This window comes from Ranitomeya imitator, chromosome 1 (genome assembly GCF_032444005.1).
Source record: "Ranitomeya imitator isolate aRanImi1 chromosome 1, aRanImi1.pri, whole genome shotgun sequence".
Lineage (NCBI taxonomy): Eukaryota > Metazoa > Chordata > Amphibia > Anura > Dendrobatidae > Ranitomeya > Ranitomeya imitator.
This window is the reverse complement of record NC_091282.1, coordinates 330,030,924-330,057,325: the sequence shown is the minus strand read 5'-3', so window position 1 is coordinate 330,057,325 and position 26,402 is coordinate 330,030,924. Positions and strand designations below refer to the sequence as shown.

Sequence of the window (26,402 nt, the reverse complement as noted above, 5' to 3'; positions counted from 1 at the left end):
CTGTGTGTTGTAGTGCTTCCCTGCTGAGCATTCGGGATAGTCCTCACAACTTCTGTTCTCGTTCATTCCAGTTCTTTCTAGTTCTTTCTATTCTCCGTTCCCCAGGTTTGTTATGGCTAGGATGCACCCGTTTGACGGGAAGGCTCGGAGCTCTTCCGGGACCCTAGAGATTTTCCTCTCCACGTATTGCCCCCTATGTCTGCTTAGGTGATGTAAGGTAGACAGCCAACCTATAATTAACTGTCCTGCGGTATTTGAAGTAAGGCATAAAGTCAGTTACTTCCTCGGTGTTCCGGGCATCGGCTACGCGCCTCAGTAGGATGTTGCCGTTCTCTGGGCACGACTCCTACTGGCTCTCCTTTGTGCTTTGATCTCGTTTCTCACTGTCCACAATATCCTTCGCTTCATGTCCTTCCTTTGGATGCCGCCGCAGATAGTGCAGGCGTGGCTCCGTAACGTTCTATCCTTGTCACTAGGTGCCTGCCAGGTTCCCACGCCTGACAGGGACCCCCCTGAATCTTCCCCCTGCAACACCCCCTGCCACGGGATGTTGCCTGAACAAAACCCAGTCAGCTTCTGACTAACTTCCTATCCAACCCCTAGTTTTACCAGTGTGAGGAGTGGCCTAATAAATAAAACCCTTTGCTCCCCCTAGTGGCCGGAGTGTGAAGTATAATGTGTGCTGGTGATACCTGGTCAGATGAACTCCTTTAGTGCCATCAGACGTACCATCACTCCCCTTAGTGGCAGAGCGATACTACTGCAACGACCAGGTCTCTGAGGCGCTGCACATACACCCTGAACTTAATTGTGTAACATTCCTAAAAGAAATATACCTGATTGAGAAAACTGGTGGCCATCCAGAAATATGCCTGGTCATTTCAAATGTTCTTTTGTGGCACAGCTCGTCTTCTGTGCTTTGTACCAGAGAAACATTTGGTTTGCAATGTCACCAAATGCTGAAAATGTTGAAGCAGCTGTAACAGCAGCAAAGAGAGATGACAGATTATATCTTGCAGCAGGCAAACTGTAGCTTGGGATACTTTGACATCTGTCATTGGCAGCTGATGAGGGCTGCATGTTGGGTACGGAAAACCTTTGAAAAGGCTACCAATTTGCCAACAGGGTAAACTGTGTCAATAATATAATTCCCCCCATTTTTGTTGCTTCACCACTCTGTACCCTTTGGGGACCCTCAAGATCAATGTTACATGCAGTAGAATTTGAAAGAAAGTAAGAGGGTGGAGCAGCAGCAGGTAAATATGGAGGTGGACATTGAGTTATCTCATGCCCAGACTGGTTATGAGGCTGACAGTTAGAGTAAAATTGATGATGATCACAACATTGATGACCAACAATGTAGAAAGTGAATCAACAGGGCGTCATTGTCCATCCAACAGTTTACAGTCAAATTGTGTATTTAGTGCAGCAGGGGAATATGTCATGCATAAATAGACCAGATTGTCCTCCACAAGCATGGAAAACCTTACATTTGTCAAAACTAATTAGGCATGAATCAGTGCTAACATCCATTCACTTCACATCCTGATGCAAATTATTAGGACTTTGACTGCCTGTTCATTGGGTTCAATATTGTTATGCTGCTGTGTTGATGCACCACTCTCAGTAACTGGTGAATCTGAATTTCAAAGAATTCAATCATTTCTAATTATAATTTTATTTACTATGCTTTGCTTAAAATTCTGCAGCGCTTTACATTCATTTTCCTTGCTGTCCACATTGCAACTCACAATGCATTTGACTATTGTGACGCCCAGGAGGCCGGGGTACCCAGCACCGGACCAATGGGGTCTGTCTCTTGAGGGGGATGTCACGGGTGGCTTGACCCGGTGCTGTGGTCTCAGGCAATGCACAGTGAAAGGGGTATCGTGAGGGAACAGGCACTTACTTGATCAGCAGCAGGTTCTCCCAGCGGTGATGATCCCGATCCTGGATAGATGGCTATTGTCCAAATGAAAGACTGAGGCACTGAAACATTTAACCAGTTTACTTCCACATAAAGGGATTTACAACCAGTCCTGTCACTGGAGTCTGGGAACTCTGAGTTACTTTGACCCTGCCGGGGTCTTCGCCTCTTATTGTACGCAGTTTCTGTGTGGCCCTGCTGCTGTATGTGAACTGGCTGCCGGCCCAATCTGTCCCCTCCGGGTCCTGGTTCGACGGGCAACCTGAGTCCTTTTATCGGCTTACCCCCTCCGGGAGTACCGCTGAACTCTGTGTCTGTTGCTGCATCCGTCCCTAGTGAAGCTGATATCACCTCACGTTTTTCCGGTTGCTGTATTATATATAATGAATACAGCCACGGATCCGGTATCCGTCTTTGCGCCTGTTCTGGGTAGTGATTAATGCTACCCGGTTCTCACAATGTCCTTTTTCTCTGTCCCTCTTCTCCTCAGGCCGGTGATTTGGGCCTGGAAACCGTCATAGGGCTGTTAGAAATTCAGCTGTATGACCTCTCACTTTCAGCTCCTTAGCCCAACTACCAGTTCTTCTCTCAGACCAGAATGGATCAAGGGGAGTCTCTGGAGCTCCCCCTTCTGGCTGGAAGTGGTAGTGCAGTCTTGCTATTTTAGTATTTGTATTTAGTGTCAGTAACTATTTTTGTGGCAAATACCCCTAGGGGTGCCACATTCCCCCTTAGTTAAGAACAGTACTCCGGGACTGTGGGACGATAACATTTTGAAATAACAGTTAATATGTACAGAGTCTTAAAAATGAAAAGTTACAAAAACCACTCAAAGAAACAAAAATAGAGTTATGTAAAAAGTCACTTCAAATAGCGTCCATTAATACAGTTCTATCCTTGAAGGTGCTAGGAAAGGCACTGCACTTTGTGTCCAGGAATTTAGTTCCATTTTTCCAATGGAGTTACCAATATAAAGTCTAAAGAAAGTTCAAAAATAGCAAAAAGCAAAGTTCAAAAAGCAGTCTTTCCGGAGCTTTGATTTAGTGCCTCCGGGCAGATAAAAAGTTCAAGAATATGCAAGAAGTTCATACAGACAAGTCTCTGTAGGTACTGGGCTTAAACGTTGCAGAATGATAACAATGACTATAGTTTTATAGTTGGTAATCCGCATACCTGGCCGGTAATTGACCCTGGGTACTACGCTGTGATCTACGTAATAGCGGTGTCTCTTCATGTGGTGTACTACTGTCTACTGCGGATGTAGTATCTGCCCGCTCTGCTAAAGATAATTCCACGACTATGGAGTTGGCAAGTCCACCGTGAATGGGATTACTCTGATCAGGAATCTGTTCTTCCTGGCCTGGAACCTCCTGTAGTACGGGGTCAGCCTCTTCCTGTCTTGGGACTTCTGGTATTTCCTTTACTGGTTGAACCTGTATGGGTTGAATAACTTCTGGTTCTGGCTGGACAACTTCTGGCTCTTTCAATGCTTCTGGACATAATTTAAGATTGTCTCTTGACACTAGTACAGATGTTAAGCCTCCGTGTTTGCTAATGAGACACATTTTAGGATTATCCATTCTTGTTGGTAAAACTGTGTAGGGTACAGCTTCCCACTGATTGTCTAGTTTATTGGCTCGACGATTTCTCTTGAGCACTTGGTCACCCGGTCTTAATGGGGTCGCTAGAGCATTCTGGTTGAAAGTTCGCTCTTGTCTTTCTCTAGTTTGCTGAAGGCTTCTTTCCACACTCTCTTGCACTTGGCGATACTGCTTTTGCCGTATGATATCCCAATTGGAGTCTTGAACTTCTGCGTGTGGTTTCAGAATTCCCATTTCTAGATCGATTGGTAATTGGCCGGGTCTTGCACGCATAAGGTAAGCTGGGGTGCAGTTGGTGGAGCTCACCGGGACATGATTATACAGATCCACCAAGTCAGGCAATTTCTCTGGCCATTGATTCCTTTCTGTCTCAGGTAAAGTCTTTAGTAGGTCTATTACAATATGGTTCATCTTCTCGCATAAGCCGTTTGTTTGTGGATGATAGGCCATTGTCCGGATCTTTTTGCAACCATACATATTACAGAATTCTCTGAAGATTTCTGATTCAAAGGCTGTACCTTGGTCGGTAAGAACCTGTTCCGGATATCCATGGGGTCTACAAAAGTACGTTTGGAACACTTTGGCTGCTGTTTTTGCTGTCAGATCTTTTACGGGTACTACTACCAAGAAGCGTGAATAATGGTCCACGATGGTCAAGGCATAGACATAGCCGGACCGGCTTGGTGTCAACTTCACGTGGTCTATGGCTACAAGTTCAAGTGGTTGTTTGGTGATTATGGACTGCAGTGGTGCTCTTTGGTTCTTTTGATCGTTTCTTCTGAGGTTGCACGGGCCACAGTTTCTGGACCACTGTTCAATTGATTTTCTCATCCCGACCCAATAAAATCCTTCTCTTAGAAGTACTTCTAACTTTTTCCAACCGAAGTGACCAGCACCATTATGGTAAGCTTCGAGGACCATCTTCACATCTTGTTTAGGCACGATAATCTGCCAAACCAATTCATGTGTTTTCGGATTGGTGTACCTTCTACAGAGCTTCCCTTGATACAGGAACATTTTGCCTCTCTCTTTCCAGAGTTGATGCGTCTCTTCTGGGGCATCCTCATTGGGATATGCACTTTGCTCAGTCAACAGTTCCTTCCCCAACTTCACAGCCGGATTGCTGTCTTGGGTGTCAGCCCATCTAAGGTGTGCTAACGGATTAAAATTCACCTCTTGTTGTTTCTGATAGGTACTTGACTGATGATGTTTTGCCTTGGGATGATGGAAGGCTGGTAGTTCAATTTCTTCAAGCTCCCCCGTTTCTTCTTCTACATCTCTCAAGTGTGGCATCCGGGATAGGGCATCGGCATTTCCATTCTTGCGACCTGCTCGATACTTGATCTTGAAGTTGTAATTAGATAACCGGGCTATCCATCGCTGTTCTAACGCACCTAATTTGGCTGTGTCCAGGTGGGTCAACAGATTGTTGTCAGTATAGACAATAAATTCTGCAGCGGCCAGATAGTGTTTGAAACGTTCTGTCACAGCCCAAACTACTGCCAGTAGTTCCAATTTGAAGGAGCTATAATTTTCTGGATTTCTTTCAGTAGGCCGGAGCTTTCTACTTGCAAAGGCGATGACTTTCTCCCGACCTTCTTGCTTTTGTGACAGCACCGCTCCTAGTCCCACATTACTGGCATCGGTGTAGAGGATGAAAGGTTGATGGTAATCTGGGTATGCCAGAACCTCTTCACCGGTTAGTGCCTTCTTTAGTTGTTCAAAGGAGTCTTCCCTTTCGTCGTTCCACTGGAAAGGAGGGTTTCGGTCTGAAGGTTTCTTCGTCTGCCCTACCAAGGCATCTTGCAAGGGTGCTGCCAACTTGGTAAATCCTTTTATAAATCTGCGATAGTAACCCACCAATCCCAGGAATTGCCTCACTTCTTTTGCGCTGGTAGGTCTCGGCCAATCCCTTATGGCGGTTATTTTCTCGGGATCCGGTGCTACTCCCTCCGAACTCACGATGTGTCCCAGGTACTGTACCTTTGGCTTGAGAAGGTGACATTTGGATGGCTTGATTTTCATGCCATACCTGGATAAGGCTTCAAACGCTTCTGCCAGGTCTTTTAAGTGTTGTTCGTAAGTCTTTGAGTAGACGATCACATCATCTAGGTACAGGAGGACAGTCTCGAAGTTCTTGTGTCCGAGGCAGCATTCCATCAGCCGCTGGAAGGTACCAGATGCGTTGCAGAGTCCGAACGGCATGCGATTAAATTCACATAGACCCATTGGTGTGGTGAATGCCGTCTTTTCCTTATCTCTCTCAGCCACAGGGACTTGCCAATACCCGCTTGTTAAGTCTAAGGTGGAAAAATAATTAGCAGATTTCAAAGCAGTCAAGGACTCTTCTATCCTAGGCAAGGGGTAGGCGTCTTTATGGGTGATGTTATTAATCTGCCGGTAGTCTACGCACATTCTCATGGTTCCGTCTTTTTTTTTGACAATCACTAGAGGGGCCGCCCAGGGGCTACAGCTGTCTCTTATTACCCCAGCCTGTTTCATCTCCCTCAGCATATCTTTTGCACATTGATAGTTAGCGGGCGGTATGGGTCTATATCTTTCTTTTATTGGGGGATGGTCACCAGTGGGGATTGTGTGTTGTACCCCTTCTATCCGTCCGAAGTCCAATGGGTGTTTACTGAAGACTTGTTCATATTCCGTCACTAGCCTATACACCCCTTGTTTTTGATGGGTAGGTGTTGAATTTATGCCCATGTGTAGCTGTTGGCACCAATCCTCCAATTCTCCATCTGAGCCGTTGACTTCCACCTGACAGGTTGGTACTAAGGGCTCAATGGTTGTGATGGCATTGTTGTCAACAGTATATAGCTTTGCCACTGTAGCATACCTTGGCAAAGTGACCTCTTCCTCTCCACAGTTCAAAAGTCGTACCGGCACTCGTCCCCGGTGTACCTCGACTACCCCTCGTGCTGCGAGTATAGTGGGTCTGATGTCGGTGTACACTGTTTCTATTAAGGCTTGATAATCTCGTCCCTTAGTACCAATGGCTGCTCTACACCATTCCAGCATTTCTGTTTTTGGTGGGATTACAATAGACGTTGGATCACTTACTCTCACACTGCCGATTTCTCCACCTGCAACTTCTACCTGTTGCCTTAACATCAATACTTTTATTTCCCTCCGGAGAACTCTCTGTTGGCAGGATTGGGCAGTTTCAGCAATTTGCTGTAAGACAGAAATAACTTCGGAAAAGCAGTTCTCTAACACATTCATTCCTATCAATACAGTTGGTTCACAGTTCCGCCGGTCAACATCAACAACAATTATACCCTGTTTCTTCAATTCTACTTTACCAATCTTTATGGTCATCTCCCTGAATCCTAGTTTCGGTACCAACTTACCATTACTGGCCCATATATCTAGTTCAACATCAGAGGGCCCTCTTATAAAGGATAAACGGTATAGATGAAATCTGGGAACCTGTATCCAGCAAAGCATTGAGGGGAATTCCGTCCAGCACGATAGGGATAATGGGTCATCCTCCGATGTACCTGTCGTGCCAGGGTGTTGGGCCTTGAAAATTCATTCCTGCGAAGCGGCCCGCATTCCCAGGGGATTCCCTTTTAAATTACAATCTCGTGCAAAGTGGCCTGGCTGCTGGCAACGGCGGCAAATGGGCTGTCCATCCAGTTGGTAGCGGTCGCGGGGTCGTCCTCTCCATGTCTGGTATCTCCGGGGTCTCATCCATGGAACATCCTCTCTACGGTTTGCCAACTCCATCTTGGGTCCTCTCATCTCCTGCATGGTTTTAGCCATTGAAGCAACAACATCAGTTAAAGAGTCAAGCTTTTGTTGAAGAACCTCATTAGTACTGGGCCCCAGGGGCTTAGCAATGGCCCCGGACATAGCTGATGTCACTGGCACTCCCTGTTGTTGAGGTGCCTCTGCCATGGGTTGCGCAGGATCCTGATCCCGAGGTGCCTCTGCCAGCTGGAGACGTATAGCGCTCTCCTTTAATTGGGTAAATGTCAATTCAGGGTTCTTAAAAACAAGCATGCTCACATGCCCCCGGTGAGAAGGGGTGTAGAGTCCCTCAATAAATTGATCTCTTAGCAGTTTATCCGCTCCAGTATTAAAAATGGGTTCAGCCAGTGTAAGTGATTTAAGGGCTTCCTGCAGGTTTAAGGCAAAGTCTCTCACGCCCTCATTAGCTTTTTGTTTACAATTAAAGAATCGTACTTTAACTTTGCTGCTGGCAGTGGTTTCAAATGTAGCTTTTAATCCAGCAAATATGCGTTCAACAGTGCCTTTTAGATCAGCTGCCCATGCTGTGACTTCTCGCTTAGCATGGCCACTTAACTGCATCATCAGGAGACTAACTCGCTGAACTTCACCCACGGGGAACATGTCAAAATGGGCCAGTATCTTTTCTCTGAAATCGTCAAGGGTATTAGGCTCACCTTCATACATTGGAAGCCACGGGCCACCCAGGGTATATGGCATCAGCACCGGCATGATGGGCGCCACTCCTTGCACCGCTGCGCTGCCAGACTCTCTATCGACACTCTGTTTTTCAGCTGCATTAGCGTCGCCGGGTGCTGCGGCGTCTCCGTGCTGCGACATACTGTGCCCCCTTAGTTAATCCGGACCCTTCCGGTCCTCCACTTCCGTCAGGATAGTGTAGATTCGTTCCGCCGTGCAGCAGGATTGGTTTTCCTCTTGCTCTGATGTCAGAGCGCTCAGCTTGGTGCCGCCCACAATGACACGCCCCCTGCTGCTCCCGCCCGCCGCGCGCTCTGTAATGGCAGATTCTGAAGTTTTTCAGTCAGACTGGGGCTCAGGTAATGGCGTAGTTCAATTAACAGTCTCGTGCCTAACGGTTATGAGGTGATTACCTCAGGGGATGGCGGCCATCTTTACTCCATTATAACCAATGGGGAAAAGTCACTTTCAATAGTTTTCAATGGGGAACGGAATTTTCTTTAATAAAGTCAATTTTCAAGATTTTTCATCCAAGTTTTCACAGTTTTGGGCTCCAATCATGGCACACAATACCCGGTATACGGGCTGGCTCTATCCTGTTCGTGACGCCAATTGTGACGCCCAGGAGACCGGGGTACCCAGCACTGGACCAATGGGGTCTGTCTCTTGAGGGGGATTGTTGTGAATTCTGTGGCAGAGCTCCCTCCTGTGGTCACAAGTGGTACTTCGGCTGATTCTCTCTGTGAGCTTCCGTTGGTGGAGGAAAGTGATACTGCGGCTTCTGAGTTTCCTTCCTCAGGTGATGTGGTGAAGTCGTTAGGTGCTGCTCTATTTAACTCCACCTTGTGCTTTGATCCTGGCCTCCAGTCAATGTTCTAGTATTGGACCTGTTTCCTCCTGGATCGTTCCTGTGGCCTGCTGCTCTGCATAGCTAAGTTCCGCTTTGCTCTTTTGTTTGCTGTTTTTTTCTGTCCAGCTTGTCTATTTGTTTTTTCCTGCTTGCTGGGAGCTCTGGGACGCAGAGGGTGTACCTCCGTGCCGTTAGTTCGGTACGGAGGGTCTTTTTGCCCCCTTTGCGTGGTTTTTGTAGGGTTTTGTGTTGACCGCAAAGTTATCTTTCCTATCCTCGCTCTGTTCAGAAAGTCGGGCCTCACTTTGCTAAATCTATTTCATCTCTACGTTTGTCTTTTCATCTTTACTCACAGTCATTATATGTGGGGGCTGCCTTTTCCTTTGAGGTATTTCTCTGAGGCAAGGTAGGCTTATTTTCTATCTTCAGGCTAGCTAGTTTCTCAGGCTGTGTCGAGTTGCATAGGGAGCGTTAGGCGCAATCCACGGCTGCCTTTAGTGTGTTGGTGAGGATTAGGGATTGCGGTCAGCAGAGTTTCCACGTCTCAGAGTTCGTTCTATGTTTTTGGGTTATTGTCAGGTCACTGTATGTGCTCTGACCTCAATGTCCATTGTGGTACTGAATTACCTTATCATGACAGGGGATGTCATGGGTGGCTTGACCCGGTGCTGTGGTCTCAGGCAATGCACAGTGAAAGGGGTATCGTGAGGGAACAGGCACTTACTTGATCAGCAGCTGGTTCTCCCAGCGGTGATGATCCCGATCCTGGATAGATGGCTATTGTCCAAATGAAAGACTGAGGCACTGAAACGTTTAACCAGTTTACTTCGACATAAAGGGATTTACAACCAGTCCTGTCACTGGAGTCTGTATGGGAACTCTGAGTTACTTTGACCCTACCGGGGTCTTTGCCTCTTATTGTACGCAGTTTCTGTGTGGCCCTGCTGCTGTATGTGAACTGGCTGCCGGCCCAATCTGTCCCCTCCGGGTCCTGGTTCGACGGGCAACCTGAGTCCTTTTATCGGCTTACCCCCTCCGGGAGTACCGCTGAACTCTGTGTCTGTTGCTGCGTCCGGCCCTAGTTAAGCTGTTATCACCTCACGTTTTTCCGGTTGCTGTATTATATATAATGAATACAGCCACGGATCCGGTATCCGTCTTTGCGCCTGTTCTGGGTAGTGATTAATGCTACCCGGTTCTCACAATGTCCTTTTTCTCTGTCCCTCGTCTCCTCAGGCCGGTGATTTGGGCCTGGAAACCGTCATAGGGCTGTTAGAAATTCAGCTGTATGACCTCTCACTTTCAGCTCCTTAGCCCAACTGCCAGTTCTTCTCTCAGACCAGAATGGATCAAGGGGAGTCTCTGGAGCTCCCCCTTCTGGCTGGAGGTGGTAGTGCAGTCTTGCTATTTTAGTATTTGTATTTAGTGTCAGTAACTATTTTTGTGGCAAATACCCCTAGGGGTGCCACACTATCAATATGTCTTTGGAGTATGGAATGAAACCCACAGAAAAACAAGGAGAACATACAAACTCTTGGATTTGAACCCAGGATACCTGCAAAGCAACAGCGCTAACCACTGAGCCACCATGCTGCTCATAGTTATTTTTGGTGGAAAAATTATGTGCGTTAAGCATAACCAATTATGGTCTTGGATTGCCTAGGCATAAAACAGGTAAGCAAGAGGTGGATTTCTCATCTTAGGTGTGTGATGAAATAAACGAGCACAGAGAGTAAGTTCTGCCATCATTTCCTATGGGAGCTGTCAAGGTGATACACTAGCCTTCAACATGTTTTAAGCACAGTTTGTACCTACAGCTGATTAATGTTGCATTGATTTACCAATAATATGTACTGAGCACTCGAAAAACAGAACATGCAAGAGACAAGCGTATATTTATGCAGGTTATTCTAAATATTGACCTTTTCATTGCGTTAGAAATTAGGTGCTTCCTAATTATTTGGCAAAGTCTGCAAAGCTTATCTCCAACTTTTGGTTGTCATCTCATTTTAAAAATAGAAGATGATTTCATTAAAATTGAGATTGAAATTAAGGCTGATAGTTTTTCCTGGCATCTACCAATGACTACTAAACTCAAAACCTCAAAACACTTATCTGTAGTAATCTATGAAAATGGAAAAAGAGGGCATATACAACCTTTATAATTATATTAATAGAACATTTTCCCTGCCCAGCATCTATTTATCACATCCAATGTGCAGGTGACTTTGGCTCCTGGAGATACATGTTGAATGCCAATTCTTTCGCTTGGCTTGATACCAAATAATTGCTCTTTTCGCAGAGGTTACACTAACACCTTTGCTGTTTGTGCTTGGCATCAGTCCTAGAAGCCAGTCAATGCTCTTTCCTTAACCTTTCCTGTTAGAATCATAATACACAGGCAATACTGTAATTAAAACAGCTTTGTCTGTTGGAAAAATACACTGATTCCTTCTGCTGCCCATATCACTATTTCAGAATGTTAAATAATATTAATGCATGATAATTGAGCACAACATAGTAAAAAAATGGACTACAGTGGGGGAAATAAGTATTGATCCCTTGCTGATTTTGCAAGTTTGCCCATTGAGAAAGACATGAACAGTATAATTTTAAGGGTAGGTTAATCCTAACATTGAGAGATAGAATATCCAAAAATAAAATCCAGAAAATCACATTGAACAAATTATATAAATTTATTTGCATTTTGCAATGTTAAGTAAGTATTTGATCCCCTACCATTAAGATTTCTGGCTCCTACAGACCAGTTAGACACTCCTAATCAACTCATTACCTGCACTAAAAAACAGCTGTCTAACGTAGTCACTTATTTCCCCCACTGTATACAAAAGTGTTATTAATTAGAATGTTGTTCAATGACATCCTATTAATACACAGCCTTCTGGAATTTAGTGAGAATTCAGCTGGCATGAATAAATTTCTCATATTTTGAGAAAGGGAAATTGACACCCAACAAAGATCCAATATATTCAGAAATGAAGCAAACATTTCTGAAAATGTGTTGCTGTGTTCTTTAGAATGTTTAACGGGAGTGGTGTAACCACTGTGCCATGATCCGAGGAGAGTCTGGAGGGGCATGCCTAGGTGAACATCTGACTCTTCGCTAGAGCCATTGATAGTGGGGTTAGACTTGGCTCCAGATGGATGCCAGATGGTACTCCACGACAAACCTCAGACACGCAGCGGCTGACCTCCAAAGGGGTAGGAAGATAAAAAGGCCAAGACTAGATGGACTTGACAATACAGGCAGGCACTGCAGGAATACTGGGAGATGTGGCAGATGTAGACAGTTATAGCTGGTATACAGGCAGGTACAGCAAGTGCAGGCAAACACGACTGGTATACAAACTGGCATGGTAGGTGCAGGCAGGCATGGCTGGTATACAGACTGGCACAGCAGGTTCAGGCAGGTACGACTGGTATACAGACTGGCACGACAGGTTCAGGCAGGTACGGCTGGTATACAAACTGGCATGGCAGATGCTGGTAGGCTCTGCTGATATACAGGCAGGAAGGTGCAGGTGGGCATGGCTGAAATGCAGGAACACAAGGAAAGTATGGGAAGACAGGTAAAGGATAGGTAAACTGACTGGCAGGTACAGGAGACCAGAGAACTATCAAGCATGCAGACTACTGACATGTTTACATGTTGATCAGGCATCAACCATCAGGTGCCTTAAATAATAAGTGTCTACCAGCCATTGGCTAGGGACACTTTAGGATGGCGCGCTGTCCCTTTAAGAAGGAGGGAACACACGCACTAAGCACAGTGCCTGGGAATCTATGAGCTGTGAACAGACACAGGGCAGCATCCAAAGGAAAAGGAAGTGCATGACAGGGGCGGTGAGTGAGTCAGTATCCTTGCCAGGGGAGGTGAAAAAAATCTGCAGGGATGCTGGTGCTACAGAACATTACTTTTTGAGTGGGTTTTTGTGTTCAAACAGTTTCAAGTATTTGCATTGCATGACCAAAGACAGGGGTAGACATAACATATCATTGGTGCAACCTATGTATCCACACAGGGAGCCATGAGGTAAGGATGCTTTCCCTCTTTATGCCAACTCTACTTCAAGACCGCAATAAATCTCTACAGGAGGAGAGGGGCATGGATGTTCTCCCTGGGCTCCCAGGACCTCTTCTGAGCACCGAACCCCTTCCAATCCATAAGAAAAAGGTTATTCCTCTTATTTACCCTCTTTGTGGCCAGAATATACTCTACCTCAAAAAAATCTTCAGGTTGGACAAGTGCAGGAGTAGTATCTGAATCTTTGAAGAAGAAACTGAGGACGACAGGCTTGAGCAGAAACGCATAAAATAAATTGCGGAGCTGTAAAGAGGTTGGGAGTTTGAGCTTGTAAGCTACAGGATTTATCTATCTGAGAATTTCGAACATATCGATGAAGCGAGGACCCAATTCATATGAGGGTAGTTTGAGACAGACATACTTTGAAGACAGCCAAACCTTATCCCCAGGACAAAAGAGGGGCCAATCCAGACGTATCTTGTCTGTGTGTCTCTTCATCCGTTCAGAGGACTTCAGCAACGTGGTCTTGGTGTCTTTGCAGATCTTAGAAAAGCTCTCAATGAGGGATTCAGCAGTAGGAATGTCAGAGGTAATGGACACAGGAAACGGAATAATGGTATGTTGACTGTACACTAAAGAAAACCCACTTTACCTGGCCATAGGATTGTGGACACTAGGCTGAAGAAAAATCCAAAGGTGGCATTTAGTAGCTTGCAGATACCCCTCCAGAAGCGAGATGTGGACACTTCTATCAGAGACAGTATGGAGAGGTAAACAATGAAAGCAGAAAATATGTTGAAGGAAGTTCTTGGCAAGCATAGGAGCAGATGGGAATCCAGCCAGTGGAGGGAAATGGGCCATCTTAGAGAAGTGATCCACAACTACCCCAATGATGGTACACCCAGATGATAGTGCAGGATTGGTAATGAAGTCCATCATGATATGATGCATGGAGCAGATGGTATGGGCAAAGGAAGTAGTCAGTCAGTTGGAAGTTCTTGTGAGACTTGTTCTGGGTACAGGAAGGGCAGGCCGAGACGAAATCCACAATATCCTTGTGCAGGGTCGGCCACCAATAATGCTGGGAAATGAAAAGAGCCATTTTCTTCTATCCGGCATGACCTGCCAATCTAGATGAGTGATCCCAGTGAATAACCCAGTTCTTGTCTGCTTCAGCAACAAATGTTTTTCCTGATGGGATCCAAGACAAATCCAGCTCAGCAACTGTAATTATTTTTGATGGACCAATGATGTGTTGACACTTGTCCTTCTTGGAAGACAGAAAGGACCTAGAAACTTCATCCGCCTTGATGTTATTATCCACTGGCCGCAAATGGAGAATAAAATTGAAATGGGTGAAGAACAGAGACCACCTGGCTTGATGCGGATTTAGCAGCTGTGCTTACTACAGATAGGCAAGGTTCTTGTGGTCAGATTAGATAACCACTGGATGTATCACACTTTCAAACAAAAATTGCCACTCCTCCAGAGCCAATTTTATCTCCAACAGTTCTCGATCGCCTACTGAGTAGCTGCATTCTGGGGCTGAGAAGATTTTGAAAAAGAAACCACAGGTCACCGTACGGCCAGAAGGAGACTTCTGCAGAAGGATGTCTCTGGCCTCAAAGGAAGCATCCACTTGCAAAAATAATTGTTTGTTATTGTCTGATCGATACAGCACAGGTACAGAGGAGGAGGCCTGTTTTAAGGTGACAAAGTCATTTTCTCCCTCTGGAGTCCATACCATAGGGGTAGCCCCCTTGCGGCTCAGGGCAGAAATAGGAGCAGTCTGAGAAGAGACAAGCGGAATGCACTGGCGGGAATAATTAGGGAATCTGAGAAACCTCTGCACAGATTTCAGACTATCAGGATGGGGCCACATTAGGAAGATGGACACCTTCTCAGGAGCTCTTCTCAGACCAGCCTCAGAGATGATATACCCTAGAAATGGAATAGAGTTTTGCTCAAAGATGCACTTCTCAAGCTTGGCATACAGACGGTTGTTCCTTAATCTCTGCAAAACCTGGCGAACATCCCTCTTGTGTGTGGGAAGATCAGGAGAGAACACCAATATGTTGTCCAGTTAATCTACCACACACGAGTAGAGGAGGTCCCGGAAGATATCGTTTAACAGTTCTTGGAAGACTGCAGGAGCATTAGAGAGCTCAAACAGCATTATGCGATACTCATATTGGCCATTGCGGGCGTTAAAGGCCATCTTCCATTCGCCCCCCCTGGCATATTCAAATCAGGTTATACACTCCCCTGCAGGTGTTGTGTGTTGTGGAGACTCTGGAACCTTTGAGATAAACAACTAAAATGAGGGGCAGAGGATATTCATTCTTGATTGTTATCTGGTTGAGTCCCCTATAATCGATGCAGGGTTGATGTGAGCCATCCCTTTTCTTTACAAAGAAGAATCCTGCTCCAACCGGGCAGGATGACTCCCAGATAAATCCTATGTCAAAGTTCTGTTTGATATATCCAGACATGGCTCGTGTCTCAGCCTGGGACAGAGTGTAGATACTGCCTCGAGGAGGTGGTGAACCAGGAAGAAGTTCAATAGGGCAGTCATAAGGACTATGAGGTGGCAGCCTGTACAGACTGGCATGACTGGAGTAGGCAGGTACAGCTGGTGTACAGACTGGCAAGGCAGGTGCTGGTGGACAGGGCTGATACAGGCTGGTACTTTCAAGCACAGCTGAAATATAGGCAGAAAAGTACTGGTGGGCTCAGATGATATACAGGCAGGCAGCTGCAGGCGGGCATGGCTGATATACAGGCAGCCAGGTGCAGGTGGGCAAGGCTGCAATATGGAAACACAAGGTAAGTACGAGTGGACAGGTACAGCATAGGCAAACTCATATGTTCTCATTGGCTGGGGATATTTTAGGAGGGCTCTCTGTCCCTCTAAGAAGGAGGGGGTGCGTGTGCCCTAAGCACAGTGCCTGGGGATCTGCAAGCCTTGCACAGACCCTGGGCTGGGCAGAAGCTAGAGGGGAAGGGGGTGCAGGATAGGGGCTGAGGCATTGAGTGGGTCAGTGTCCCTGCCAGTGAAAGTGAACTACATGCAGGGATGCCAGCGCTCCAGAACGTTACTCTTTGAGTGGGTATTTCTGTTCATGTGTTCAAACAGTTTCAAGTATTATTATTATTATTTATAATTATGGTGCCATTTATTCCATGATGCTTTACATGTGAGGAGGGTTATGCATAATAAAAAACAAGCACAATAATCTTAATACCAGTCACTACTGCTACAGGAGGAGAGGACCCTGCCAGCGAGGGCTCACAATCTACAAGGGATGGGTGAAGATACAGAAGGTGAGGGCAGAGCTGGTCATACAGCAGTTTGGTGGATCGTGGTTACTGCAAGTTGTAGGCGTGTCAGAGGAGGTATGTCTTCAGGTTCCTTTTGAAGGTTTCCATGGTAAGCGAGAGTCTGATATGTTGGGGTAGAGAGTTCCAGAGGAGGGGATACGCAAAAGAAAGCTTGCATGCGATTATGAGAAGAGGAGATAAGAGGAGAGGGGAGAAGGAGATCTTGTGAGGATCAGAGGTTGCATGCTGGTAGGTACCAAAAGACAAGATCACAGATGTATGGAGGAAACAGGTTATCGATGGCTTTGTATGCCACAGTTAGGGTTTTTACCTGTAGTCTCTGGGTAATGGGGAGCCAGTGAAGGGACAGTGAGGGGACTCCAGGGAATAGAGGGGGGACAGGTGGATTAGTCATGCGGCATAGTTTAGTATAGATTGGAGGGGCGCAAAAGTGTTAGAGGGGAGGTCACAGAGCAGGAGGTTGCAGTAGTCAAGGCAGGAGATGCTGAGGGCATGCACTAGAGTTTTTGCAGATTCTAGGTTGAGGAATGTACAGATCCAGAAGATGCTTTTGAGTTGAAGTCGGCAGGAAATGGAAAGGGCTAGGATATGTGGTTTGAAGGAGAGATCCGAGTCAAAGATTACCCCGAGACAGCGAGCTTGTGGGACTGGGGAGAGTGATCAACAATTTACTTTAATAGATTGGTTTGTTGGGAGAGTCGAGTGAGATGGTGGAAAGATGATGAATTCTGTTTTGTCCATGTTAAGTTTTTGAAATCTTGTGGAGAAGAAGGATGAAATAGTGGATAGACATTGTGGGATTTTGGTTAGTAGGGAGGTGATATCTGGTCCAGAGGGGTAGATCTGTGTGTCATTAACTTAGAGGTGATAGTGCAAGCCGTGAGATTCTAAGAGCTGTCCCAGTCCGAAGGTGTAAATGGAGAAAAGAAGGAGCACTAGGACTGAACCTTGCGGGACTCCCGACAGATAGGGGGCGAGGTAAAGAGGTGGTGTGTGAGTGGGAGACAGTGAATGTCAGGCCTTTTAGGTATGATGATCCAAGATAGGGCCAAGCCTGTGATGCCAAGAGATGAAAGGGTCTGCAGTAATAGGGAGTGGTCCATGGTGTCAAAGGCAGAGGACAGGTCCAGGAGAAGGAGGACACAGTAGTGTCGCTTGGCTTTGGCAGTCAGCAGGTCGTTCGTGACTTTAGTTAGGGCAGTTTCAGTGGAGTGATGCGGTCGGAAGCCAGATTGTAAGCGGTCTAAGATGGAGCAGGAAGAGCGGTGGGAGGATAGTTTGAAATGGGCATGTTGCTCCAGTAGTTTTGAGGCAAAGGGGAGATGTGATATGGGGCAATAGCAAGATACAGAGGATGGGTCAAGAGAGGGCTTTTTGAGGATGAGTGTGATTGAAGCATACTTGAAGCATGAGGAGACAACGGGACAACACCAGTTGCTATTAATAGGTTGAAGAGATGGGTTAGAGTTGGGATGAAGACTGTGGTGAGCTTTGGGATGAAGTGGGATGGGATCAGGTCAAGTGCACAGGTAGTGAGATGTGATCTCGAGAGTAGGGTGGAAAGTTGGTCTTCTATAAAGGTGGAAAGCTGGTTTTGGAGGAGGAGGGCTGAGTAATTAGGAAGAGGGATTGTGGGGGTTGTAGGCCAAAGCTTTCTCTGATGTTATCAATCTTGTGTTTGAAGAATGAGGCAAAGTCTTCAGCTGAGATGAATGGAGAGGGAGGAGGTGCTGGGGGACGGAGGAGAGAATTGAAGGCATTGAATAGCTGTTTAGGGTTGTGAGACAGGGAGGATATGAGATATGAGAAGTAGGTTTGTTTTGCTGCAGCAAGTGTGGTCTTAAAAGTAATGAGGGACTGTTCGAATGTGATGAAGTGCTCATTGGAGTGGGATCTTTTCCATCTCCAATCAGCAACACTGGAAGCCCGCCTCAGTTCTTTAGTCAGGCTGGTGTGCCAGGGTTGTCTGTTGATTTTGCGAGCTTTGCTATGTTTGAGAGGGGTGAACGACTCAAGAGCTGCAGCTATGGTGGTGTTATACAAAGCGGCAGTGGCGTCCACAATGTGTAAGGAACTTATGTCTGTAAACGGGAAAATGGATTCAGAGAGTGAGTGTAGATCGAGGTGTTTAAGATTTCGGCGAGGGTGTGCAAGATTGTGGGGTGGGGATTGTGGAACTGGAGAGGAGAGGGAAGAGAATGTAAGCCAGTTGTGGTCAGAAAAGAGGTAGAGGTGAGTTACAGTGGTTAGACAGGGAGCAGAGGTGGGTGAAGATGAGGTGCAAAAGGTGGCCATCTTTGTGAGTGGCTGCAGAAGACCATTGAGCGAGGCGGAAGGAGGAAGTGAGAGATAGAAGTTTAGTGTCAGCTGAGAGGGAAGTGTCAATGGGGATGTTGAAGTCACCCATGATGATAGTGGGGATGTCAGCGGAGAGGAATTTAAGCAACCAGGTGGTGAAGTGGTCGAAGAAGGTGGTTGCTGGCCCTGGGGGGTGGTAAAAGACAGCCAGTTGGAGGTTGGTGGGGGAGTAAATGCACAGAGTGCATCTCAAAGGAAGGGAGGGTAAAAGAGGGTGGCAATGAGATGTGGGTGAAGGAGCAGTTATCTGATGGGAGAAAACCAACTCCTCCACCATGCTTGCTGCTGGGGCAGGTTGGGTGGGAAAGGTGGAATCCACCATATGAAAGTGCAGCTGGAGAGGCTCTGTCAGAGGGGATGAGCCAGGTTTTGGTGATAGCGAGGAAGGAAAGTTTGTTAGTAATGAAAAGATCATGCATGTAGGGAAGTTTATTGCAGACAGAGCGAGTGTTCCATAGAGCTCCTATTAGTGGCACTGGGGAAGCGGAGGCTGGGCAAATGGGTATAAGGTTAGAGAGGTTACAGAAATTTGTGATAGCGCGTGGATGGGAGGTAGAAATGACTGTCGGGATGTGGTGAGGAGAGCCAGGATTTAAAGAGATATCACTGGCATTGAGGAGGAGCAGAGAAAGTGATAGCAGGTGGAAGCAGGAGAGGGCATGAGGAGGCTGTAGGTGTTTGGAGACAGGATTGTATGTTGAGGAACAGTTTTGAGGAGGAGGTGAGATGGATGGGGAGGAGTATTTACATTGTATGACTAAAGACAGGGGCAGACATATCATTGCTGCAACCTGTGTATCCACACAGGGACCCATAAGTTAAGGATGCCTATTTCAACCTCCAAAGAAAAAGGAAATGTGATTTATGGTGAGCTACTAAACTGCTAAGTGCTTATATAATGTTCTTGCTCAGGGGGCCTCTTCTGTCTGTGTCTACCAGTGAACAAAGGTATAGGTGGTAGAACGAGAGAAGTCAATAACCTATAATTATTATCCGGATATAAAACAAACTATCCGCAAGTATTAAGTGTAGCATGGTTAGGTCAACAAATGAGAAATAGCAAAGGGGTTTAGCTAAATATCAGCTGCCATATACTATGGCATAGCACAAATGATTCTAATTGGAATAGTTTAATAATACTCATGTCAAGCTAGAATGACATTTACGAATGTCAAACAAGTACAATAGAAATGCTTTGGCATATTGAGGAGAAGGTAAATCCATTTAAGTCAGTTATCCTTGAGACATAATGGCAAACTGTGTTCTATTATACAGTTATAGAGTCATAACATCTTTGCTAATATTAATTTTATTAAATATAAAGTACAAGAATTAATAGACTAACAATGTTTTCTATGTACTGTATATTAAAATGTTTGACTTTGACTTTAACATTTAGCACATATTGAATTCCAGTATTATAACAAACATATCTCTGTATTATATTTTTCCTTTATTTAATTAAATCATAGGTTTGACATTGAATTTAAGGCCGGATGCCTATGATCCGGAACTAGCAGCACTTTGGATGCAGCTGTAGGCAGGGGGAACCAGGGAGGTAGCCATGGCTAACAGCAATCCCTGTATCACTCCCTGGGCCCCTCCTGCATACAGACACGTCTTCCATTTTGAGTACCTCGGTCCTGCTTCTCTATTCCATAAGGGCTTCCCCAGTACGGGTCCGTTACCTTTACAGATGATTCCAAGAATAAAGAGTCACAGTCTGGTTTAATTTCAACTTCAACATCTTTACTCAGCAACTTGTCATCCAGGGCACACATTGTTACAGCATCGGGCATTGGTGTCTCTGTCCCTTGCCTGTCACTTAGCCTGCGCTCACGGCGGTCCATACTATATGGTTCCGCAGTGTCCTCAATGTTCAGTATTCGCCCCGATTCTGAGAATGGCAGCCCACGCAAAAATCTGCCACATCTCGGTGCACTTTCTCCCAAATGGCTCAACCTTCTTCTGTTCAGTAGCTGCAGTCCCACTATTCCTGCACTGCTGATCCTGCTGTTGCTGTATTCTTTCTCTCACTCTCTCTCTTCTTAGTACCCATCCCCTGGATATCTTTGCTGGGCCTAATCCTTCTTAAGGAATGTTATGGGGCACAAAGTACCCTGGGCTAGCCAGCCCTGATATGAGCTGCACGGGCGATCAGGCCCCAACTGACTAAAACAGGAAACTACACTATACTTATCCCAATCGTGCCCCTCCTATTCTAACTATACCTATCACTAGGTCTATGTACTATAATGCCCCCATCTAATGGCCAACTTGGGGTACTACGCCCCCTAACGCTATATGGACCCGGGGCACTTAATTCCTTAACCAACATGTGTGCAAAGCATGTTGACATATGTAAATATGCAGAGTAATACACATAAGGTGTAGCAGTACTCTGATACACGGTGACACTACACCATGGGCGGACATACCGCCGGTTCAACCTGTGCAACTGCACCGGGGCCCAGAGCGGGAGGGGGCCCCTGACGGACATACACAGCAATGAGGTGAATGACAGCCGGCGGCAGGATTACTGATAACAGGAGAAGCAGGGGGCCCGCTCTGCTGCACACGTGATATGACGGTCAAAAGGGGCCCCCTGCTTGACCTCTCCTGTTAGCATACATTACGCTGCTGTCCGGCTGTCACTGGTGCAGTGTGGTGAGGGGCGGCAGACGCTGGAAGAGGAGTGAGGGAGTCACTGAAGATGCGTCTCTGCTTGTGGCTCCCTGCTGTACAGGTACACATTCTTCCAGAGCCCGAGTGATCTGCAGGACTGGGATACACATGAAAATAGGGGGAGGGGAGGAGGAATTACTACTCTAGGTAGGAGATAGGAGAAGGCCTGGCCCGCCGGGAGTCTGCAGGGATGAGTGCTGACAGGCTCCATGTCTCCCCTGCTCATTTCCTGTGTTCTGGGCCTGACCAGCTCCCTGCAACTGCACTCTCTGTAGGTACTGTACATATTCCATGTGATGTATGTTGATCTGTCTAGTGTGTGTTTGTGTATACTGCTGTTTGTATATATAGCTAGTGTGTGTGTGTATGCTGCTGTGTGTGTATATAGGGCTAGTATGTGTGTGTATACTTCTGTGTGTGTTTATAGAGGCAGTGTGTATATAGAGGTAGTGTGTAGACTGCTGTGTGTGTATATAGGGCTAGTATGTGTGTGTATACTGCTGTGTATATATATGCTAGTGTGTGTGTACTGCTCTGTGTGTGTATATATATATATATATATATATATATTGCTAGTGTGTGTACTGCTGTGTGTATATATATATTGCTAGTGTATGTGTGTATATATAGCTAGTGTGTGTATACTTCTGTGTGTATATATAGCTAGTGTGTGTGTATACTGATGTGTGTACATATTGCTAGTGTGTGTGTGCTGCTCTGTGTATATATATATATTGCTAGTGTGTGTACAGCTGTGTGTATATATATTGCTAGTGTATGTGTGTACTGCTGTGTGTATATATAGCTAGTGTGTGTGTATACTGATGTGTGTGTATATATTGCTAATGTGTGTGTACTGTTGTGTGTGTGTGTGTGTGTGTGTGTGAATGTATGTATGTGTGTATATATATATATATACAGTGGGGCAAAAAAGTATTTAGTCAGTCAGCAATAGTGCAAGTCCCACCACTTAAAAAGAAGAGAGGCGTCTGTGATTTACATCATAGGTAGACCTCAACTATGGGAGACAAACTGAGAAAAAAAAATCCAGAAAATCACATTGTCTGTTTTTTTAACATTTTATTTGCATTTTATGGTGGAAAATAAGTACCGTATATACTCGAGTATAAGCCGACCCGAGTATAAGCCGACCCCCCTAATTTTGCCACAAAAAACTGGGAAAACCTATTGACTCGAGTATAAGCCTAGGATGGAAATGCAGCATTTACCGGTGAATTTCAAAAATAAAAATAGATCATTATTGCCCCATAGCTGTGCCATATAGTGCTCTGCACCGTTCATATTGCCCCATATCTGTGCCCTGTATGCTCTGCACTGTTCATACTGCCCCATATAGTGCTCTGCACCGTTCATACTGCCCCATATCTGTGCCCCATATAGTGCTCTGCACCGTTCATACTGCCAAAAATTTGGGCTGAAAATCTCGGCTTATACTCGAGTATATACGGTATTTGGTCAGAAACAAACAATCAAGATTTCTGGCTCTCACAGACCTGTAACTTCTTCTTTAAGAGTCTCCTCTTTCCTCCACTCATTACCTGTAGTAATGGCACCTGTTTAAACTTGTTATCAGTATAAAAAGACACCTGTGCACACCCTCAAACAGTCTGACTCCAAACTCCACTATGGTGAAGACCAAAGAGCTGCCAAAGGACACCAGAAACAAAATTGTAGCCCTGCACCAGGCTGGGAAGACTGAATCTGCAATAGCCAACCAGCTTGGAGTGAAGAAATCAACAGTGGGAGCAATAATTAGAAAATGGAAGACATACAAGACCACTGATAATCTCCCTCGATCTGGGGCTCCACACAAAATCCCACCCCGTGGGGTCAGAATGATCACAAGAACGGTGAGCAAAAATCCCAGAACCACGCGGGGGGACCTAGTGAATGAACTGCAGAGAGCTGGGACCAATGTAACAAGGCCTACCATAAGTAACACACTACGCCACCATGGACTCAGATCCTGCAGTGCCAGACGTGTCCCACTGCTTAAGCCAGTACATGTCCGGGCCCATCTGAAGTTTGCTAGAGAGCATTTGGATGATCCAGAGGAGTTTTGGGAGAATGTCCTATGGTCTGATGAAACCAAACTGGAACTGTTTGGTAGAAACACAACTTGTCGTGTTTGGAGGAAAAAGAATACTAAGTTGCATCCATCAAACACCATACCTACTGTAAAGCATGGTGGTGGAAACATCATGCTTTGGGGCTGTTTCTCTGCAAAGGGGCCAGGACGACTGATCCGGGTACATGAAAGAATGAATGGGGCCATGTATCGTGAGATTTTGAGTGCAAACCTCCTTCCATCAGCAAGGGCATTGAAGATGAAACGTGGCTGGGTCTTTCAACATGACAATGATCCAAAGCACACTGCCAGGGCAACGAAGGAGTGGCTTTGTAAGAAGCATTTCAAGGTCCTGGAGTGGCCTAGCCAGTCTCCAGATCTCAACCCTATAGAAAACCTTTGGAGGGAGTTGAAAGTCCGTGTTGCCAAGCGAAAAGCCAAAAACATCACTGCTCTAGAGGAGATCTGCATGGAGGAATGGGCCAACATACCAACAATAGTGTGTGGCAACCTTGTGAAGACTTACAGAAAACGTTTGACCTCTGTCATTGCCAACAAAGGATATATTATATATACTTATTTTCCACCATAAAATTCAAATAAAATGTTAAAAAAACAGACAATGTGATTTTCTGGATTTTTTTTCTCAGTTTGTCTCCCATAGTTGAGGTCTACCTATGATGTAAATTACAGACGCCTCTCATCTTTTTAAGTGGTGGAACTTGCACTATTGCTGACTGACTAAATACTTTTTTGCCCCACTGTGTATATATATATATATATATATATATATTGATGGTGTGTGTATACTGCTGTGTGTGTGTATGTGTGTATATATATATATATATACACTGTATATATATATATATAGCTAGTGTGTGTCTATACTGCTCTGTGTATATATGGCTAGTGTGTATACTGCTGTGTGTGTATACTGCTGTGTGTGTATATAGGGCTAGTGTGTGTATTTTCTGCTGTGTGTATACTGCTTTGTGTATGCAGGGCTAGTATGTGTGTGTATACTGCTGTGTGTGTATATAGGGCTAGTGTGTGTATTTTCTGCTGTGTGTATACTGCTGTGTGTATAGGGCTAGTATGAGTGTATATACTGCTGTGTATACACATGTTATTATAGGTATTTTATATACAGTGTACATGCATGAAGGGGGCCCGAATGTATTTCCTGCACAGGGGCCCATTGCTGCTTGTGTCCGCCCCTGCACTACACTTTATGTGTAGTAGTGCCACCATGCACAAACACATCAATAACACATTATTTACACCGTCACCCGGTATGAACTGACAGTGACCTTCCTGGTGGTCCAATCAGAGCTGCTACAGGACCTGGGCATGTGACCTCTGACCTCCAATGAGAGGTCATGCTCAGTAGATGAAAAGCAGGACTTAGTCCCTGGAATGTCTGCTTACTGCTGATCAATGCTGGTTACAAAGGCTGAACCTGGGAAAGCAACTATAACCAGACGCACAGTATCAGCTTGAGCCAGATGCTGGGACCGACGTCTCTGCTGAGCAGACTCGACTGTGGCTGGGGAAGAATGGGAGACCGCAGAGGACATGGTGCCAGATTCCCCCTGTGCAGCGGCAGGAACTCAACACCTAACATTTGTTAGTAAAAAATAATAACGGAAATTTTTGAATGGAAATACCTATTTTTTCATTAGTTTATTGTTAAAGGTTGTTTTTATCCTCAGCGACATGACAACTCGATAGCTACATAAACACATACTGGTTTACACAGTATGAGTTGTGGGCAAAAAACAACTGTTGATTGGCTACAGATTTGCCAATCAGCGGTTGCTTTATAGCCTTTTAAGGCCGGGGCACACCTAACGTATCAAAATACGGTCCGTTTTTTATGGCCGAGATGCGCAGATAAATTCCGGTACAGTGATCCGTATTCATTGCGAGGATGCAATTTTTTTCTCCAAAAATTATCTGAATTGCATCCGTATGGCATCCGAACGGCAAGATTTTCTTGCTGGCTTGCAAAATGGACATATAATGGATCCATGGGTCCATGGATCCATTTCATACAGAGCTAAATAGCAGAAAAGCCGGTAATTCAATTGCCTGCTTTTACAATCTCCTTCTCATACTCGACAGGATATGAGACATGGTTTACATACAGTAAACCACTTCTTATCCCTTATATTTTTACATCTTCCTCACTAATAATGTTGTTAATGTCTGTGTGCAAAATTTGGGAGCTGTAGGTGTTAAAATAAAGGGTGACATCACGGAAAAAACTGTCTCCCACGCTTACGATTTACATCGTGGGACATGACTGTACGGCGGACAGGTATGGGATATTGGTGTTTTTTTATTTTTCCATTTCTTTCAGAAGATCGAGGGTCGTCAGTTTGATTGAGAGTACAATAAAGATATTAAAAACATATGTGCATTTATTTCATTAAAATACTTTATTCATAATGTGTGTGTGTTTATTTAACCCTTTATTACTATTGGATTAATAATGGATAGGTGTCTTATTGACATCTCTCCATTATTAACCTGGCTTAATGTCACCTTACATTAGCAAGGTTACATTAACCCTTTATTACCCCATATCCCACCACTACTCATGAGTGGGAAGAGAGTGGCTAAGTGCCAGAATAGGCACATCTGGGGTGGCTGGGGGCTGATGTTTTTAGTCGGGGAGGGCCAGTAACCTTGGTCCCTCTCTAGGCTATTAAAGGGACACTGTCACCTGAATTTGGAGGGAACAGTCTTCAGCCACGGAGGTGGGGTTTTGGGGTTTTTGATTCACCCTTTCCTTACCCGCTGGCTGCATGCTGGCTGCAATATTGAATTGAAGTTCATTCTCTGTCCTTCATAGTACACGCCTGCGCAAGGCAAGATTGCACCTTGTGCAGGCATGTACTACGGAGGACAGAGAATGAACTTCAATCCATTATTGCAGCCAGCATGCAGCCAGCGGGTAAGGAAAGGGTGAATCAAAACCCCGCCTCCATGGCTGAAGATTGTTCCCTCCAAATCCAGGTGACAGTGTCCCTTTAATATCTGCCCTCACTTACTGGCTT

The 26,402-nt window shown here is 45.5% G+C and overlaps 1 protein-coding gene across 1 annotated transcript in view; it reads left to right on the top strand.

Moving 5' to 3' along the window:
* MYO18B (myosin XVIIIB) overlaps window positions 1-26,402 on the top strand; it is a 1,113,366-nt gene that overhangs the window by 118,270 nt on the left and 968,694 nt on the right. The gene's annotated exons all lie outside the window — the stretch shown is intronic.